At 37.7% G+C, this 21,224-nt stretch overlaps 1 pseudogene; it reads left to right on the forward strand.

Moving 5' to 3' along the window:
• The window catches only part of LOC104239756 (autophagy-related protein 18a-like), a 59,209-nt pseudogene extending 53,726 nt beyond the window's left edge, over positions 1-5,483 (forward strand).
• The last annotated feature ends 15,741 nt before the right edge of the window (positions 5,484-21,224 follow it).

A 21,224-nucleotide genomic window follows, 5' to 3' on the forward strand; every position in this document is an offset into this window, starting at 1 on the left:
ATAATCGAGCCGAATATAACAGTTGAGCGACCGTGCTAGAACCACGGAACTCGGGAATGCCTAACACCTTCTCCCGGGTTAACAGAACTCCTTATCCGGATTTTTGGTACGCAGACTGTAATATAGAGTCATTCTTTTCCTCGATCCGGGATTAAAATTGGTGACTTGGGACACCCTAAATCTCCCAAGTGGCGACTCTGAAATAAATAAACCAATCCCGTTTCGATTGTCCTTTAATTGGAAAAAACTCCCGTGCGCCCTCCCGGGTGCGGAAAAAGGAGGTGTGACACCATGATCAAAGCTAATGCTAATTTTTCTAGCTGTGGGTATCGTGTCTCAGCTTCCAATAAGGACTTACTTACATAATAAATAGGAGATTGTTTACCTTGGTCCTCGCGGACTAAAACAGCACTTACTGCGACTTCAGATACGGCCAGATAAATGAGAAGTTTTTCCCCCACCTTCGGTTTTGCCAACAACGGTGGTTTTGACAAATAAGCTTTCAAATTTCTAAGGGCTTGTTGACAATCTTCATTCCATTCAAAATGATCTTGCTTTTTAAGTGCAGAGAAAAACTTAAAACACCTTTCTGAGGATTTGGAAATAAATCTCCCCAAAGCTGCAATTCTTCCCGTTAATCTTTGTACTTCCTTTTTATTAGTAAGGATATCAGGGATTTCTTCTATTGCTTTGATCTGAGAAGGATTCACTTCAATACCACGATTAGAAACAAGAAAACCCAAAAACTTACCTGATGCAACTCCAAATGCACATTTTTCTGGGTTGAGTTTCATATTAAATTTTCGCAAAATTTCAAACGTAACAGATAGATGAGAAATATGATCATGAGATTGCTGGGTTTTGACGAGCATATCGTCTATATATACCTCCATTGTTTTCCCTAAATGTTCTTGGAACATTTTGGTGACCAACCTTTGATAGGTTGCCCCAGCATTTTTGAGACCAAAGGGCATTACTTTATAACAGTAAGTCCCCCTGTCTGTGATGAAAGAAGTTTTTTCTTCATCACCAGGATCCATTTTAATTTGATTATATCCCGAGTATGCATCTAAAAAACTTAAAAGTTCATGACCTGCAGTTGCATCAATTAGTTGGTCTATATGCGGTAACGGAAAGGAATCTTTCGGACAGGCTTTATTTAAATCGGTATAATCCACACAAACACGCCACTTACCATTTTTCTTGGGTACGACCACCGTGTTAGCTAACCAAGTAGGATACTTTACCTCACGGATTGATCCGATTTTTATAATTTTTGGACTTCATCCTGAATCACCTGGTTCTTGAAAGCACCTTGCTTTCGTTTCTTTTGCTTTATTGGTGTGAAAGAAGGGTCCTCATTGAGTTTGTGAGTCATCACATTCGGTGGTATCCCTGTCATATCAGCGTGGGACCAAGCAAAGCAGTCTAAGTTACCTTTTAAAAATTCGATTATCATACCTCGCATGTTTAAGCTTAAATTGGCCCCGACATAAACCTTCCGTTCAGGCCATTGATCAAATAACATCACTGCCTCAAGCTCTTCAATTGTCGTTTTGATGCTTTCATTTTCTTCAGGTTCCTGAATTGTGTCAGGCCTTGAGTCCAAATATGTCTTTTCTTGTTCAGTTGAAGTTTGATCTTTTTTACCTTCAACTGTTTCCTGTAATTGCTATTTTTCTTTATTTACGGCGCCCGTACTTGTTACAGCGTTGACACTTCTAGCCATCTGCTGATCCCCACGAATTTGGAAAATCCCCCATGGTGATGGGAATTTAATAACCTGATGTAGAGTTGATAGGACAACATCCATATCGTGTATCCATGGTCTCCCCATGATCATATTGTAGGCCATTTCCATATCAACTACCTGAAATTTAGTTTCCTTCACAACACCCATAGCAAAAGTTGTTAGAATTACCTCACCTTTTGTTACTACACTTGAATTGTCGAAGCTTGACAAGGTGTGCGCCTTGGGTATCATTTTGTCTTCAGCTTGCATTTCCCGTAGTACCCTTAGTAATATAATATTTACAAAACTCTCTGGATCAATCAAAACTCGTTTTACATTAGTATCATGTACAAGTAAAGATATTACCAGTGCGTCATTATGTGGAGTTGTCACTCCTTCGATATCTGTGTCATCGAACAAAATACTTTCATTTTCAAGGACCTGCCGCACCTGTTTCCCGTGTGTAATTGTTACCTTAGAAACCTTGTTGGAGGCTGTGTAGGTTATGCTGTGAATATCTTCTCCCCCGCTTATGACATTCACTGTCCTCTTGGGTGAAGGAGGTTGTGGTGGCTCTTGCCTGTTTTTCATATAAGCTTGTTTTCCTTTCTCACTAAATAACTCAGTGAGGTACCCTTGCTTCAATAGATGATCCACTTCACTCTGCAGGAATCTACATTCTGAAGTTTTGTGCCCATGATTGTTGTGGAATTCGCACCAATGATCTGGATTGCGTCTATTTGGATTTGACCGCATCTCTTTTGGCCACCGTACCTTATCTCCCATGCTTCTTAAAACAGCTACGAGCTCGGAGGTAGAGACATTAAAATTATATTCGCCGAATCGTGCCTTTAAACTTCTGTCATCATCTCGTGATTCTTGTCTGTTTCGATCATTCCTGAACTTTGAAGAAGAGCCAGAATCCCGGTTCCTCGATTTTTGATCATATTGCTGGCTATCTTGTTTCGACAGTGGGTCTTTTCCTGCAGGTCCCATATATGGATCGTACCTGTTTTTACCTGATCTTTTTTCGGTTTCTGATCTTCGGGGACCGCCCCTTTCTTCATGATGAAACTTAGGTACGGTATCTTCTTCAATTCGCAGCTTCGTACTATACCTGTTGTAAACATCATTCCACGTGGTTGCAGGAAATTCTCGAAGGCTTTCTTTGAGTCGTCTCGTGGCTTCAGAACTTTTGTCATTTAAATTACTTGCAAAGGCTATTGCAGCCCAATTGTCAGGCACACGAGGTAGAGTCATTCTTTCACGCTGGAATCTATCAACAAAGTTTCTAAGCAGCTCTGAATCCCCTTGTTTGATTTTGAAAATATCTTTCATTCTTTTCTCAACCTTTTGTGCTCCAGAATGTGCTTTAATAAAAGAATCTGCAAGCTCAACAAAAGAATTAATAGAATTTTCAGATAAAAGAGAATACCAGGTTAATGCACCCTTGGTGAGTGTTTCTCCAAATTTTTTGACCAATACTGATTCAATTTCTTGTTTGGTCAAGTCGTTGCCTTTTACGCCTGTTGTAAATGCAGTCACGTGGTCACGTGGGTCTGTAGTACCATCATATTTCGGGATGTCAGGCATTTTGAACTTTTTCGGAATTGGAAGGGGAGCAGCACTAGGCTTCCATGGTTGTTGTGAGTATTTGTCCATGTCTACTCCTTTTATTACAGGCGGAACTCCAGGGATTTGTTCAATACGCTCATTTTGTTCCTTAAGCTGTTTCTGCAAGGTTAGTACTAAATTTTGCAAATATGAATTATTTGAATTACCTGGTCCCCCTTCCTGTGGTTCACTGGGGGTTGCTCCGTTTCCAGAATTATCAAGACCAGAACGGGGATTCTCCAATGTATTATTATTAGGAGTTGGTGTGGGTGGTGCAGCAGGCAATCGACTAACAAGTGCCTGAAGAGCTTTGCCGACCTGTGCATCAATTAGCTTTTGTAAAGCTTCAGTTGTAACTCCTTCAAAATGTTCTGCTCTTGTTGATCAGCACGGGATTCAGTAACAGGAGTACCTTCACGAGATTGACGTGGTGAATTTAGAGGAGAGGGAACCACGTCATCTTGATTTTGATGTATTTGATTCTCATGGTTTCCCAATGTGTTATTACTGTTGTTGTCGGTGTTGTTGTTTGACATGGTGACGACAATAGATAAGATATAGCTTAAAAGAAAAGATTATCAGATTCCCGGTAACGGAACCAATTTGTTTAACCAAAAATCTGAGTCTTTGGTCAAAGCTAAAAAGAAATTCGGGTTACTGATAATCAAGAGACAAAAATAAAATACTTTTGAGAATGATGGTAAAACAGCAAATAGTTTTGTATTTCAATGAATGGTCAATAGTATTCCGTGTCCTTACAAATGATGATACTTCTTCCTTTTATTGATAATTCTAGGTAAAGGAATGAAGCCTCAGCTTTAATGATATAATTATGAGTAATAAATGACATTAAATAAGCCGTTATACAATCATTCCTATTAAATACCAATTTTCTAACGTATCAAGTATTTAATAATGAATTTGGACTCCTTTCTGTCATCAGATCTTTGTCTTTAATGCCTTCTAATCCGTTGGCTGTAAATAATTTAAATTGGTACGAGACTCGTATCTATACTTCGTCTCGTGCCTATTTAAATTCTTCTTCCCGTGGATGTCTCCATCCGTGCCTCTTAGTCAATTGTTGCGCTTTGACCATTTAACTAAACCACGTGTCATGTCACATCATCTTTAATATAAACTCAGTTTTTTCCCAATACACTGTGTATGGACAAATACCTTGTATAGTAATGGCAGTGCTTGTATAGAAACAGGTTAGACTGAAGAAAATGGAAAACAAATAACTGACATGATCTGGTCATAAACTCGTGAGGGATCTCTCTTTAAGCGAAAGAGGGGAAAGGCCGATACGATGTTTGCTCTCTCTCTCTCCCTCTCACCTATTTTAAGTTTGTCGAGTGAAGAAAGATAAATCTCAATTTATTTACGTAGAGTTACAAAGACCAACAGAATTGAAACATTAGAAAAGATGGTTACAAAATATTGAAACCAGCAACTGACTGAGTGAAGGATTTTAACTGATTGAACTAGGGACTGAAATGGTCTTCCTCACATATCTTATAGCCCGTTTGATCAAGCTTCTGAGAAGCAAAAGTGCTTATTTTTTAGAAGTGCTCATTTGAGAGAGTTGAGGTGGTTGGCAAAGCTTTTAGGAAAAAAATAAGTGCTTGAGTAGTAGCAAAAGTTGTTTGAAAAAAGTAGCATATCTTTTCCCTGAAGCACTTTGGGAATTTTGGCCAAACGCAAATTGCTACTCCAATATTGGCAAAAATACTTTTCAAACTGATTAGCCAAATACAATCTGTTACTCTTAAAAAGTACTTTTTCGAAAAACACTTCCCACAAAAAGTATTTTTTTCAAAATAAGCAGATTTTTGAAGCTTGGTGGAACAGACTATTAGTCTGTCTCTATTATACTAATTTGGTCCTTCCTATGTGATCCCCAGCATGAATTAACCTTGACTTTAACTTCAGTTGGGGTCTATCGTGTGCTTAATCATCAGCAATGACATATCACAAATTCTTCTTATAGATAGCTGCCATTAATTATTGGCATGTCAATGTGTCATGCAGCTTTATTAGATGCAAATTTGACCCAACATCTGGCAAAGAGATCACTCAGTTGGAATATCACAATTTTCTGAAGCCTGAAGAACCTTGTAATGTAAAGGATGGATGACTTCTGTGCCCAAGAAGGCTGCTATGGCTTCCCCTAGTTTGCCCCTCTTTGTAAATAGTAGTAAATGGCCTCTTAAATTCCCTATATAGCTTGAGATAACATAGCGAGTTAGTATGTACAACCAACAGTTTTCAACTAGTTAATGCCCAAAAAAAAAAAAAAAGATTTTGCAGGCGTAAATGAAAATATATATTCAGAGCTTAGAACAACAAACAATTACTTGTAGTAAAAGATGCATGAGTTTTTCCGCTCATTCTTACTGCTCCATTTTGGCTTACACCTTACTTTCCTGTATCTAGCTACCTGATGCAATGGTATTTGATGAACTTTTGAACCTTGTAACCCCCATGTTTTGGGCTAATTTTGAGTCCATGTATTACGTTTTGTTTGAAATTGGACTTTAATCGTTTTAGTAGTAGACATAGAGAAAGCATACAATCATGTACGTACATATGGAATTTTAGGCTTGGGTTTTGGCAATAAACGGAGATGGGATATTTCACAAGTAGAATACAATTCTCTTAGTTAATGGAACGCACAAATGATATTCCCTCCCAAAGGGGCTTAAGACAATGAGATCATTTGTCTCCTTTCTTACTCATTTCCCGTTCGTTGATGACTCATAATCTTTGAGGGGGCATAGAGTTTGATGTATTAGACGAATGAGTTGAATATATACAAGAGAAGTTGTAACATACTAAATTAAAGTTACAAAAGCTTTATTTTGAACTCCCGTTAGATGCAAAACATAAAATTTGACGAAGCCATATGGAACGGGATGATTGAAAAATGTGAAAAGAGATGACAAGTTTTAAAAACCAAGTTAATTAACGATGTTTTGGATAATGATCCACATAACAAATGTCTTTCGTTTCCAATGCCGTCAAAGGTGATCAAAAAGTTGGACAAGCAGACTGATGAGCGTCAAGACAACTAACATTAGGTAGAATTCAACTTCATCACTGAAACAAAGTCAAGAGTTACAGCTACATAAAACTTTGGAAAAATAGTTTTATCGAGAAAATTGGTCAAGAAAATAGCACGAATCACTATTCATTCCTTTTCTTATCCTTCGCCTTCGGAGTCCCAATGTTGGTTGCAGATTAGGTCGAACCCTATAATTTTTGTTCAAACTCTATATTTGTATTAAGAAATCCAATAAATGTGTACACATTATTAATTTAAAATTCAATAACTTAAAAATTTAAAAGTCCGAACTCATAAGGTTCAAATCTTAGCTCTATCTCTGGACTCCTTTACTCTCTCCCTCTATATTCACTACCTTTAAGTCACATCACCTCAAAAGATAAAAAAATATTTCTAAGCTACTTGTACTACTACAGAGGCAACTAAAAATAGTTGAATCCCACCCTTCCTATCATTCTCTCCCCGCAATTCACATTTGTTTATCACATGAAAGGCAAGCATCACAATGGATTTGCTTACTTCTTTGATATTATAATAAATATACAAAATAGATAAAATTTTGATTTGGTGGATTGGGGGTTTCCATTATGGTTGGGGCAAAAATTTAACTTTGCTAATGATAAGGGAATATTATTTCCACAGTATAAAGGAAGGTTAAATGTAGATAATTTTTTACGGCAGATGGATAAATTTAGCCCTTTTCCCTTACAGCTTGTTTGGATGGTTGTTTTATATCGTTTCATAATGTATCGTATAGTATCGTATTGTATTGTATCGTTTGATGAATACAATGTTTGGATGGATTGTGTCGTTTTGTCGTCGTTTCATGTTATCGCGCACCAGTAATATAATGAATAAGCTTGCAATATTATAAAGAAAAATTATGATACGGTATATAAAAAGGTAGCGTAAATGATAAAATAAAATTATTTAATAATAATGAAGGGTGAAATTGAGAGAAAAGGACAAGGTAACGACGCGACCACACCAAATCGGTCGTTACATAAAGTGACACATTTTATCGTTACGTAACGACGGATTTAACGATGCGATACGATAAAATTTAAGTAACAATCAAAACAAATATTATATTTAAAGTAACAATATGATACAATACAATAGGTAATAACCATCCAAACAAGTTGTTAAAGAAATTGGGTATCGAAAATACATCTATGATCTATTTATATTTTATTAAAAATACAAGCCCTTTAGTAAAATGTCGTTTACTTTTTTTTACCCTTTAAAAAATTAATTTCACACTGACATTTATTATTTTCCTAAAATTTATAAACAGAGTACACACCTAACTGTTTGTCTTTTCCACCTAAAAATTTATTTTAGCCAGACATATTATATAACTAGTGTATTTGGCCGCGCTTCGCGCGGTTATAAAATTATTTTTCACATGCAAATATTATAATTAAAATATCGTGACAATTCTTTTGAAATTATTGTAGTCGTACTTATCATCTTCCTACTTCAAATAAAAAATACTTTCACTTTCCATGAATGTATTTGCATATATTGATAGATGTGTTTGCATGAATTTGTTACCATCTTTATGTATATTAATATATACTCCCCTATTCTATTTTATGTGGATCTATTACTATTTGAAAGTCAAATAAATTTATTTTTGAGCACATTTTTTATTTTAATTTTTAAATATTCTGGGTTATTAACTACTGTGATTTAGTTATTAGTACTTTCTATAATAAAATAAAATATCATTCTCAAATTAAGCTCCAATTTCGGCCGACCATTTCATTTCCTTCCATTTTCTAGCATTGTTTGGATTTGATCAACATTGTTGAACACTGAAGATTGAAGATGAAGACACAACCAAAATTTGTTATTGAGAGAGAATTGAAAATGTGGAATTTTGCCAAGGTGGAGATTTGTTGAAGTTTGGCAAAATGCCAAAGTCCCACATTGGTTGGGAGTTAAGTTTGGAAGGGATTTTTCCCCTATAAAAGAAGGCCTAATGTTTAGGATTGAAACACACCTCTCATTTGCCTTCTCATCTGTTTAAGGCATTTGTATCTTCTCTCTTTAGTATTATTTCACTTGTATTTTTGGAGTGGAATAAAATATTGGTTGTGTCCGAGGAGTAGGCAAAATTAGCCGAACCTCGTAAATTCTGGTGTTCCCTTTATTGTTGCTTTATTGTCTTATTTATTATTTGGTGGTTGTCATAATTTTTGGTATAGTAGTTGTGACTTATTCACACTATATACATTTGGCTTCCGCAACAATTGGTATCAGAGCCAAGGTACTGTCTAAGTATGCTCTGTGGTTGCAGCATAGTCTGATCTTCCACATCAGAAAAGATTTATCTTGGTAACTGAGTCAAGGTTCTGTCTGAGTATGCTCTGTGGTTGCAGCTTAGTCTGATCTTCCACACCAGAAAGGAAATAATCTTGATTTGTGTCGTCAGCTATTAAATAATATTTGTGTCAAAGATGGGAGACAATAAACAAGAAGAATCTACATCAAGTGTCAACAATACGTCATCATTGGCATCTTCGCTTATGACAAGAATTGTGTCAAATGCGAAATTTGCGGTCGAAATATTTGACGGGTCCGGACATTTTGGGATGTGGCAAGGCGAGGTTCTAGATGTCCTTTTTCAACAAGGGCTAGATCTGGCCATTGAAGAAAAGAAACCAGATGTTATTGGAGAAGAAGATTGGAGAATTATCAACCGTGTTGCTTGCGGTACCATTCGATCCTACCTTGCTAGAGAGCAGAAATATCCATACACAAAGGAAACTTCTGCAAGTAAATTATGGAAAGCACTGGAGGATAAATTTTTGAAGAAAAACAGTCAAAATAAATTGTACATGAAGAAGAGACTGTTTCACTTCACCTATGTTCCTGGTACCACGATGAATGAACATATCACCAGTTTCAATAAGTTGGTCACAGATTTGCAAAATATGGATACAACTTATGATGATGGTGACTTGGCCTTAATGTTGTTGGCGTCACTTCCTGATGAGTACGAGCACCTTGAAACTACTCTACTCCATGGAAATGACGAAATTTCTCTCAGAGAAGTTTGTTCGGCTTTGTACAGCTATGAACAAAGAAAGCGAGAAAAACAGAAGGGCGGAGAAGGAGAAGCACTGTTTGTGAGGGGTCGTCCTCAAAATCAAACGAGGACAAAGAAGGGAAGATCCAAGTCAAGATCCAGACCCAGCAAAGATGAATGTGCCTTTTGTCGAGAAAAAGGGCACTGGAAGAAAGACTGTCCGAAGTTGAAGAATAAGGCCAAACATAACAATGGAAAGGCTATTATGGATTCAAATGTAGCTGATTGTGATGATTCAGACTTCTCATTAGTTACAACAGAGTCATCAACATCATCAGACATATGGTTGATGGACTCGGCTTGTAGCTATCATATGTGTCCCAACAGGGACTGGTTCGTGGAATTTCAAGAAGGAGAATATGGAGTCGTCCACACAGCGGATAACAGCCCTCTTACCTCATATGGCATTGGTTCAATACGATTAAGGAACCATGATGGAATGATCAGAACATTGATAGATGTTCGATATGTACCGGATTTGAAGAAGAATCTCATCTCTGTGGGAGCCCTAGAATCAAAAGGGTTCAAAATCATTGCAGAAAATGGAGTGATGAGAGTATGCTCCGGTGCACTAGTGGTAATGAAGGCTAATCGGAAGAATAATAATATGTACCGCTATCGTGGCAGTACAGTTATTGGGACAGCGACAGTGACATCCAGTGACGACAAAGAGGCAGAAGCAACCAAGCTATGGCACATGCGCTTGGGACATGCTGGAGGAAAATCCTTGAAAACTCTATCAGATCAAGGATTGTTAAAAGGAGTAAAGGCTTGCAACTTGGAGTTTTGTGAGCATTGTGTTAAAGGGAAACAGACAAGGGTTAAATTTGGTACAGCGATCCATAATACTAAAGGCATTTTGGATTATGTACACTCAGATGTTTGGGGTCCTTCCAAAACACCTTCATTGGGTGGGAAGCACTATTTTGTAACCTTTGTTGATGATTTTTCCCGAAGAGTATGGGTGTATACAATGAAGAGCAAAGATGAAGTGTTGGGAATTTTTCTCAAATGGAAGACGATGGTGGAGAATCAAACAGGCAAGAGGATCAAGTGTATTCGCACAGACAATGGAGGTGAATACAAAAATGATCATTTCAATAAGGTCTGTGAAAATGATGGCATCGTCCGACACTTCACTGTTAGACATACACCACAACAAAATGGAGTGGCAGAACGTATGAACCGGACCTTGCTGGAGAAGGTACGGTGTATGTTGTCCAATGCTGGCTTGGGCAAAGAATTTTGGGCTGAGGCAATTACATATGCATGCCACCTCATTAATCGTCTACCATCTGCTGCTATTGATGGCAAGACACCATTTGAAAAATGGTATGGAAAACCTGCTGTAGATTATAACTTTTTGCACGTGTTTGGCTCAACTGCATATTATTATGTGACGGAGTCAAAATTGGATCCAAGGGCAAAGAAGACTATTTTTATGGGAATTACTTCTGGAGTCAAAGGATATCGCTTATGGTGTCCTATGACAAAGAAAGTAATATTCAGCAGGGATGTTACCTTTGATGAATCTGCTATGGTAAATAAGGTAACAGAAGATACCAAACAAAATAAAGGTGCTTCTAAGCAGGTGGAGTTTGAGGGAAAATTTATTTTTCCTACACAAGAAGCAGAGGAGGAAACAAATGAAGATTACCCTCTGGAAGGAGAGCCAGTAGAGGAGATTCCAACTCAGGAACCTCAACAACAACTTGAATCAATAGCAACCAGCAGGCCAAAAAGAACAATAACGAAACTTGTTCGTCTCATAGAGACGGTTGCTTGTGCAACCTCAATTGTAGCTGATGATGTTCCCTACCACTTATAAAGACGCTGTCCAAAGTTCAGAAGAAGATAAGTGGAGGATTGCCATGAATGATGAAATACAGTCCCTTCATCAGAATCATACATGGAGATTGGCCAATCTCCCGAAGGGAAAGAAAGCAATTGGGTGCAAATGGGTATTTGCAAAGAAAGAAGGATTTCCTAACCAAGTAAATGTTCGCTACAAAGCAAGATTGGTGGCCAAAGGATATGCTCAAAAGGAGGGAATTGATTACAATGAAGTGTTTTCTCCAGTTGTAAAACATTCCTCCATTAGAATTATGTTGGCTTTGGTAGCACAATTGGATTTGGAACTAGTTCAGATGGATGTAAAAACTGCGTTTTTACATGGAAACTTGGAGGAGGAAATCTACATGACTCAGCCAGAAGGATTCAAAGTTGCTGGAAAAGAAAATATGGTGTGCAAACTTGAAAAATCGTTGTACGGATTGAAACAATCTTCTAGACAATGGTACAAGCGATTTGACGAGTTTATGTTGCGGCAAGGGTACAAGAGAAGCAAATACGATCATTGTGTGTATTTGCACAAGCTTAAAGATGGTTCCTTTGTATATCTTCTCCTATATGTTGATGATATGTTGATAGCTTCCAAGAATTCGGAAGAAATTGATAAGTTGAAGATTCAACTGAAGAAGGAGTTCGAGATGAAGGATCTGGGTGAGGCAAAGAAAATTCTTGGCATGGAGATAATTAGAGATAGACGTTCAAAGAAACTCTGTTTATCTCAGAAAGAATATTTGAAGAGAGTACTACAACGTTTTGGCATAGATGACAAGACTAAGCCAGTTAGTACTCCACTTGCTCCCCATTTTAAGCTAAGTACTACTATGTCGCCAATGGATGAAGCTGAACGAGAGTATATGTCAAAGGTACCATACGCAAATGTTGTTGGTAGCTTGATGTATGCAATGGTTTGCACAAGGCCTGACATTTCACAAGCTGTTGGAGTTATTAGCAGATATATGCACAATCCAGGGAAGGAGCATTGGCAAGCTGTGAAGTGGATTCTACGGTATATTCATAATACTGTAGATGTCGGGTTAGTTTTTGAGCAGGAAGACAATCAGTTTGTAGTTGGATATTGTGACTCAGATTTTGCGGGTGATATGGACAAACGAAGATCAACTACTGGTTATGTGTTTACTTTTGCAAAGGCACCAGTTAGTTGGAAGTCTACTTTGCAGTCAACAGTTGCTTTGTCTACAACAGAGGCAGAGTACATGGCTATTACAGATGCTGTGAAAGAGGCAATTTGGCTTCAAGGATTGCTAAAGGAGCTTGGTGTTGAACAAAAAGGTATCACAATTTTTTGTGATAGTCAAAGTGCTATTCAATTAGCGAAGAACCAAGTTTATCATGCAAGGACGAAGCACATTGATGTTCGGTATCATTTCGTACGAGAAATCATAGAAGAAGGTGGAGTCACGGTGAAGAAAATTCATACTACAGAGAATCCTGCTGATATGCTGACAAAGGTGGTGACTGCGGTCAAGTTTCAACATTGTTTGGATTTGATCAACATTGTTGAACACTGAAGATTGAAGATGAAGACACAACCAAAATTTGTTATAGAGAGAAAATTGAAGACGTGGAATTTTTGCCAAGGTGGAGATTTGTTGAAATGTCAAAATTTCAGATTCCCACATCGGTGGGTTAGCAATAGTTGGGGGGATTTTCCCCCTATAAAAGAAGGCTTAATGTTTAGGATTTAAACACACCTCTCATTTGCCTTCTCATCTGTTTAAGGCATTTGTATCTTCTCTCTTTAGTATTATTTCACTTGTATTTTTGGAGTGGAATAAAATATTGGTTGTGTCCGAGGAGTAGGCAAAATTAGCCGAACCTCGTAAATTCTGGTGTTCCCTTTATTGTTGCTTTATTGTCTTATTTATTATTTGGTGGCTGTCATAATTTTTGGTATAGTAGTTGTGACTTATTCACACTATATACATTTGGCTTCCGCAACAATTGGTATCAGAGCCAAGGTACTGTCTAAGTATGCTCTGTGGTTGCAGCATAGTCTGATCTTCCACATCAGAAAAGATTTATCTTGGTAACTGAGTCAAGGTTCTGTCTGAGTATGCTCTGTGGTTGCAGCTTAGTCTGATCTTCCACACCAGAAAGGAAATAATCTTGATTTGTGTCGTCAGCTATTAAATAATATTTGTGTCAAAGATGGGAGACAATAAACAAGAAGAATCTACATCAAGTGTCAACAATACGTCATCATTGGCATCTTCGCTTATGACAAGAATTGTGTCAAATGCGAAATTTGCGGTAGAAATTTTTGACGGGTCCGGACATTTTGGGATGTGGCAAGGCGAGGTTCTAGATGTCCTTTTTCAACAAGGGCTAGATCTGGCCATTGAAGAAAAGAAACCAGATGTTATTGGAGAAGAAGATTGGAGAATTATCAACCGTGTTGCTTGCGGTACCATTCGATCCTACCTTGCTAGAGAGCAGAAATATCCATACACAAAGGAAACTTCTGCAAGTAAATTATGGAAAGCACTGGAGGATAAATTTTTGAAGAAAAATAGTCAAAATAAATTGTACATGAAGAAGAGACTGTTTCACTTCACCTATGTTCCTGGTACCACGATGAATGAACATATCACCAGTTTCAATAAGTTGGTCACAGATTTGCAAAATATGGATACAACTTATGATGATGGTGACTTGGCCTTAATGTTGTTGGCGTCACTTCCTGATGAGTACGAGCACCTTGAAACTACTCTACCACCACCCGACATAAGCTCCGTGCATCTCGATACACCAACGACAACCAATACAATCATAGACCCAAACTCCACAACTCCAAAACGCTCACTCACCTTTGTCCAGACACTGCTCAGTAGCAACCAATTCAGCCACCACTCAACCACATGCCATCAAACACATTCAAACCTAGACTTATCGGACGAATCCACCATACAAGACTTACAATACGACACCTTTATTCCAATTACCTCTGCAGATAAATTCAGATTATACACGCCTTGGAAATATTCAGTTATTGTCAAAGTATTTGGCCGGAAAGTAGGCCACCAAACACTTAGATCAAAACTCGCATCACTATGAAAACCAACAGAGGATTTACCTCTTATTGACTTGGGCTGTGATTTCTTCCTTGTGAAATTCCAAAAAGAAAAAGAAAATATGTTCACAGCCCTACACAATGGCCCATGGTTTATACTCAATCACTTTATTTCTATTCGTAAATGGGAACCCAAATTCATAGCCTCTAACACTCAATTAACCTATACAGCTATTTGGTTAAGACTCCCTGAACTCCCTACTGAGTTTTACGACCTGGAAATATTGCAACGAGTAGGAGAAAAAATTGGAACACTACTCAAAGTGGATACCTGCACCTCAGCAACCACACGTGGTCGTTATGCAAGAATTTGCATAGAAGCACCCTTAAAAATACCTCTCAAAACCAATGTCTACATCGGATCACACAAGCAACACCTTGTATACGAAGGTGTTAATATGTTATGCACTACTTATGGCAAACTTGGACACACAAAGGCCCTCTGTTTATCCACCTTTTCACACACACCTACGACTCCCACCACCATACACACACCACTACCCCATCAACCTTCCTCCTCACAAACATCACCTCCTAATACCTCATCACCAATAGCTCTCCAATCCACATCACATACCCTACTTTCACAAACAAAAACAGATGCTTCTGAATGGAAAATAGTAAAATTTCCCTCCAAGAATCGTTCGAAAGGAAAATCATCAATTTACCAAACTAACCAATTACAATAAACAGCAATTGGCGGCGCCGGACCCACAGGTAAGTCTTCTAACCCTGATATACTTAATAACACTAATGGGAAAAACTTAGGCCTAAAAAACCCAAGTACTGCAACCCATACAAACAATTCTCCTAAGTTTTTTAATAAAGATAATCTAATTATGCTTAATGATATTGCTAACTTGAATCAACCGGATACTCATTCTGGGCCATAACAAGAGGCCCAAAACACTACACACACAACCACACCTCCACAGCCCACTATAGGCCAACCTCTACATTCAGCAGCCCACAATGCTGACTCATCCACCACCTTTCAACAAAGCACACAAGAAAGACACGTGACACACACTGCCACTCAAGATACATGCATGGAACCCCCCTCAGACAATAGGCAATCAAGTGCTCGCCTATGTTACGGCACCCCGCCAAACTCCACCATCTCACAAAAGCACAATACCCTCATTCCCTACCCAATTAGTTAAACATTCAACTGACAAAGCCCAACACCCTATACAAATAACCGGCTCCAATACTACACACGAAATCACCTACAAACCTCCCTTATCAAATCAACCGGCCACTACAACCACTAAAAAATCAAACACCACTGAACCACAATTATCACCCTCCAAACCCAACACATAACACAACACATTCTAATGAACCACTCACCCCACAACTTCCAACACAGGAGAACACGCCCCTTCACCAATACAACTCTGCTCCAACACCCTATCTTCCTCAACACCATCACATGCAACTACCACAGGATCTCCCTCCATAACTAACTCCCATTTACATCACGCAATACCCACCAACTCAAGCATACCCACAGTTTTGGTTGGAAATGAGTATGCAGGAACATGCACTAACCTTTACGATGGAGATAGACAATCAAGATGTCATTGTAATGATACAAAATCCAGCGGACATAGCTCAGATTGTCACAGAAGGGATGCGGATGGGAGTGACCCTCTACAACCAGTTCAACTGGGCCATGCATCCTCCTTCAGCTCTTCATCAACAACATCTAACTCCACAGACACCATTCCCGCTACCCATGTTCTTACCTCCAACACCCACAACGACCAATATAGACCTACCCTTTTACCCATCACAACAGCCTCCACAAACATTTGTGCCTTGGATCCAACATCGCACATCAATCATCCCCATAATACCCCTTCATGCACAAGCCTCTCCATACCAACCCCTAACTTCTCCCCCTAGTCCACTATGACCTTCCAGTCCATTGCAAAACGAACTCGACGAAATAGCAAGCTTGGAAGTGGAAGCAACTATGACAGAAATAAGAGAGACTCTACCTATTCTGAGCTACCTCAATGGGAACAAGACCTACATCCTCAAAAAATAGTACGAAAGAAAGGTCATCATAACATGTCCCCCAGAGCTCCAAAGTGTTTCAATCAACATACGCCCACCAAGGAACCCAGAGGTGGGGAAGTTCGCTATAGTCTTGATTCCAGCACTAAGGAATACATCCTCAACGATGGAGAGGGAGACTCCACCCAACCCAACCATTAATCAATCCATGTAGTTTGTCATATGAAATTGTAGTAGGGCTTAGTCACCGGAATTTAGAAGAAACTTTCGATCAATGCTCAACTATCACAAGCCATCTATAGTGGCATTGCTAGAAACACACATACAAGATCTTGCATACCTTAAAGATGAGTTTGGCTTCTCCAACTTGGCACAGTCACCTGCCCAAGAAATCTCTGAAGGAATTGCACTACTGTGGAAGGAGGAGGACATTAAACTTGAACAAGTGGCAGTTACCAATCAAGAGATCCACTTCATTGTCCAGGTACACCCTAATACTAGCACTTGGTTACTATCTATTGTTTATGCAAAAAATGACCTCCATGCACGTTCTATACTGTGAGATAATCTTCGTTCTATATATGATCAAATTAAATTTCCTTGGTTAATCGGAGGGATTTTAATGAAATTACTGTCTCTAATGAAAAATATGGAGGACTTAGTATTAATAATAAGCGTACTGACCATTTTATAAAATGTATTAACTATTGTAATCTTGTGGACCTTGGTTATACGGGTAGTAAGTACACTTGGTCGAATAATCAACGATTAGTTAATCGAATACTTGAACGATTAGATAGATGTTAAGCTAATTATGAATGGCTAAACTTATACCTAGAGGCTTCATTATTTCATTTACCTAGAACCCATTCGGACCATAGTCCATTACTGTTAACCTTAAAAAAGAATAATAGTCCCCAGGATAAAATTTTCAGGTTTGAAATAATTTGGACTACTCATCCGAAATTTATCTCCATAATCACGCAAAACTGGACCCCTAACAAACCTACATTACAAGATATTAAAGATTTTCAAGAGAATATTACTGAATGGAATAAAAATACATTTGGGAATATTTTTAAGAAAAAGAATACCTTGCTTGCAAGGCTTACAGGAATTCAAAAATCACCTAGGTATCCGACTAGTCACTTCCTTCAAAATCTTGAAAAAGATCTCGTTGATCAATTCAATGACATACTCAAACTAGAAGAAGAATTTTGGAAATTAAAGTCAAGGATTAATTGGCTTCAAAATAGAGATGCCAACACTAAGTTTTTTCATCTAACAACTCTCCAAAGACGTAGACGAAACCGTATAACTGCTCTAAAAGTCTCCGTTGGGAATTGGTTATTAGACCAACCAGCTATCAATGAATCTATTCAAAATTACTACCATAATCTTTTTACTACTACTACACACACACACCACCCCTACCACGACAAGATATGAATTCCCAAAATTCTAATTATTGCTTAACAATCGACCAACAACTTATAAAAGTCGATGTTACTGATGCGCTACAGTCATTCGAACCTCTTAAAGCTCCAGGACCGGATGAATTACACCCGTACTTCTATAAAAAATATTGGGCCCAAGTGAAATCACAAGTTATTGGCTTTTGCAAAGATATTTTTAATACCAAACAAATCCCACAAGAACTCAACGAAACCTACCTTTATCTAATTCCTAAAACTAAACAACCATCTCAAATAACCCAATATAGACCAATCAGTCTTTGCAATACTCTCTATAAATTAATCACTAAAATTATAGTCAAACAAATAAAACCTTTACTAATGACCATAATCAGCCCTGAACGATCATCATTCCTTCCTAATCGAAGAGCTTCTGATAACGCAATCATAGTGCAAGAAATTATGCATTATTTTAAAAATAAAAAAGGTAAGCATTCTGCTTTCTTGCTCAATTTAGACTTGAAAAAAGCCTTTGATAAATTAGAGTGGAGATTTATTCATGACACCCTTCATTATTTTAAATTCCCACCAACCTTAATAAAACTAATTATGTCATGCATCACTACCACTACAATCTACATCTTAATCAATGGACAACCAACTCAGTTTTTCTCACTTACAAGAGGCATACGCCAAGGTGACCATTTATCTCCGTATATCTTTATAATGTGTATGGAAATGTTAACTAGGAAAATTCACATGGAGGTAGATTGCCTTAGATGGCATCCTATAAAAATTTCAAAACTAGGGCCTCCCTTATCACACTTACTATTTGCTGATGACATAACCATCACTTCGAAATTAACTACTAAGAACATGAACTCCATAATAGATACCCTTAATCTCCTAACCACTCTGTCCGGCTTGACTATTAATTTTAATAAATCAAAAATTTTCTTCACCAAAAACACTACAAACGAAGCTCGAGACAGTGTTACACATTTATTTAATATGAGGGAAGGTCAAAATTTTGGGAAATACCTTGGTTACCCTATTTTTAACACAAAACAAACACCAACTCATTTCCAATACTTACTGGATAATTTTAATAATAAACTTTCAGGCTGGAAAACAAACTTTCTCACAATGGCAGGACGCACTACGTTAATCAACGCAACACTAAATTGCTTGTCTAATCATGCCATACAACTCATTAAAATACCCAATAATATTATTACCAAACTCGAATGTACCAAAGAAATTTCCTGTGGAGAACTACACCACAGAAGCGCAAATTGCACCTTATCAAATGGGCAACTGTCCAACTACCTAAGGCACAAGGAGGACTAGGTATACCAAAACCTCCACCATAAAAACAATGCCTTACTAGGATCCCTGGCATGGCGACTTTTCCAATCTCCATCCTCCTACTGGGCCAAAATAATCCTATCAAAATACAACACACACACTAACTCCAGAACTATATCCTCGAATTGGAAAGCAATAATCCTTGGCTGGTCCTTTTGTCAACTGGGCATACGGTGGCATCCAGCAAATGGCAACCACATTAGTTTCTGGAATGACCCATGGCTAGGAACCAATGTCACCCTTAGAAATTCAATTATAGGGCCTCTACCACAACAACATCAAATGGCACCACTTGCCAATTAATTAAATAATAACACTATTAACATTAGTTCAATTCCTTTCGAAATTCCACCTAATATACTCCTACTACTTAAGAGTTAGTATTGCCTCCCATCACAAATAAAACTACATGTGACCAAATTTATTGGGGACTTACTAGTAGGGGGTCATTTACAGTTAAATCACTTTACAAACAATTAGATGCAAATGTAAATACACCTTCCTTCCAGTGGATATGGAAACTAAATATACCGACAAAAATCAAACACTTCCTATGGCTTATGACCCATCACCGTCTGCCCACCCTTAGTTATCTACATAACATCCAAGTTGCTCCAAATGTCGTATGCCCAATATGTCATACACAAGAAGAAACTATCAACCATTTATTTTTCCTATGCATACACACAAAAAATATTTGGGACAGTCTGTCCATTAACCTATCCAATATTAACCTAGATAGATCACACGACAATACCCCACATCTATTGTCACAACTCCTAAAGCAAAACCCTAATACTACACAACAACTCCCATCGAACATACTAATTCCCTTTACTCTTTGAAATTTGTGGAAAAATAGGAATCGAACTATTTTTGATGGTAAATATATTCCACCAAACCCCGCTCACATATTAAGTCAAGCTGCAAAATTCTTCTATTTAGGCATAACCCCCAAACAAACAACTAAGGCTCAATCACACATGCATGTCAAATGGCATCCCCCATCAACCTTTCATTTAAACTTAACTCAGATGGAGCTTGTCACACAGAAAATAACAAATATGGTTTTGGAGGAATTATACGAGACCACTCAGGGAATTGGTTACTTGGTTATTTGGGTTCCCGTCCAATGGGAAGCATCTTATACATGGAACTCACTGCACTATAGGAAGGACTAAGATTTGCCCTCCAATATAAATACACTCCGCTAGAAATTAATGTCGACTCAACAAAGGTAATTTCAGTACTTCTCCTCGATAATTACCACTACTCATCTTTAATCAATGGCTTGGAGATGAATCAAGTGGCAGATTTATTAGCCAAACACGGAACAACTACCCCCATGCAACATCCATGTACCACTCTTTTGGAACCACCACTTTTTGCTAGGGCTCAATACATGGAAGATCAATGTGGCACACTCTACACACGTCCCAAAACTGATCCTAAGCTTTTGGGACATACTTCTTTTTGTTTACATATGCTGCCACAAACTATGTCTCTAGATAGCATGGGTAACCAACGATGTTTTTGTATTGATGTACCTCAGAATGCTCCTTGTACTACTACTTAATTTATAAATGTATGCTTTTTTGACAAAAAAAAAAGACAATAGTACAATGTTATATAAAAAAATCTATCTTAATACTACTGCAATATTTGATTCAATAGTTTTTTCGTCGTAAAACTTAATAAAATAAGAATATGAGAATTAGTAATATATGGATTAAAATAATAAAATAACAAAAATAACCTTGCAGTAACCACAAGTTTATTTTGTTAAAAGAATAAACAAATATTTTAAGATATACATTGTATAATGATTTTTAATACAAAAAACTAAATATTCAATAGCAAATAATCTCTGCATTGCAATTCATATATTATAATCTCTTGTATTGTTAATCCCTCAATTATTTTCTCTTAATCAATAGTACTTACATTACAAAAATTCTCGTACCACT

The sequence above is a fragment of the Nicotiana sylvestris genome, chromosome 8 (genome assembly GCF_000393655.2).
Source record: "Nicotiana sylvestris chromosome 8, ASM39365v2, whole genome shotgun sequence".
Lineage (NCBI taxonomy): Eukaryota > Viridiplantae > Streptophyta > Magnoliopsida > Solanales > Solanaceae > Nicotiana > Nicotiana sylvestris.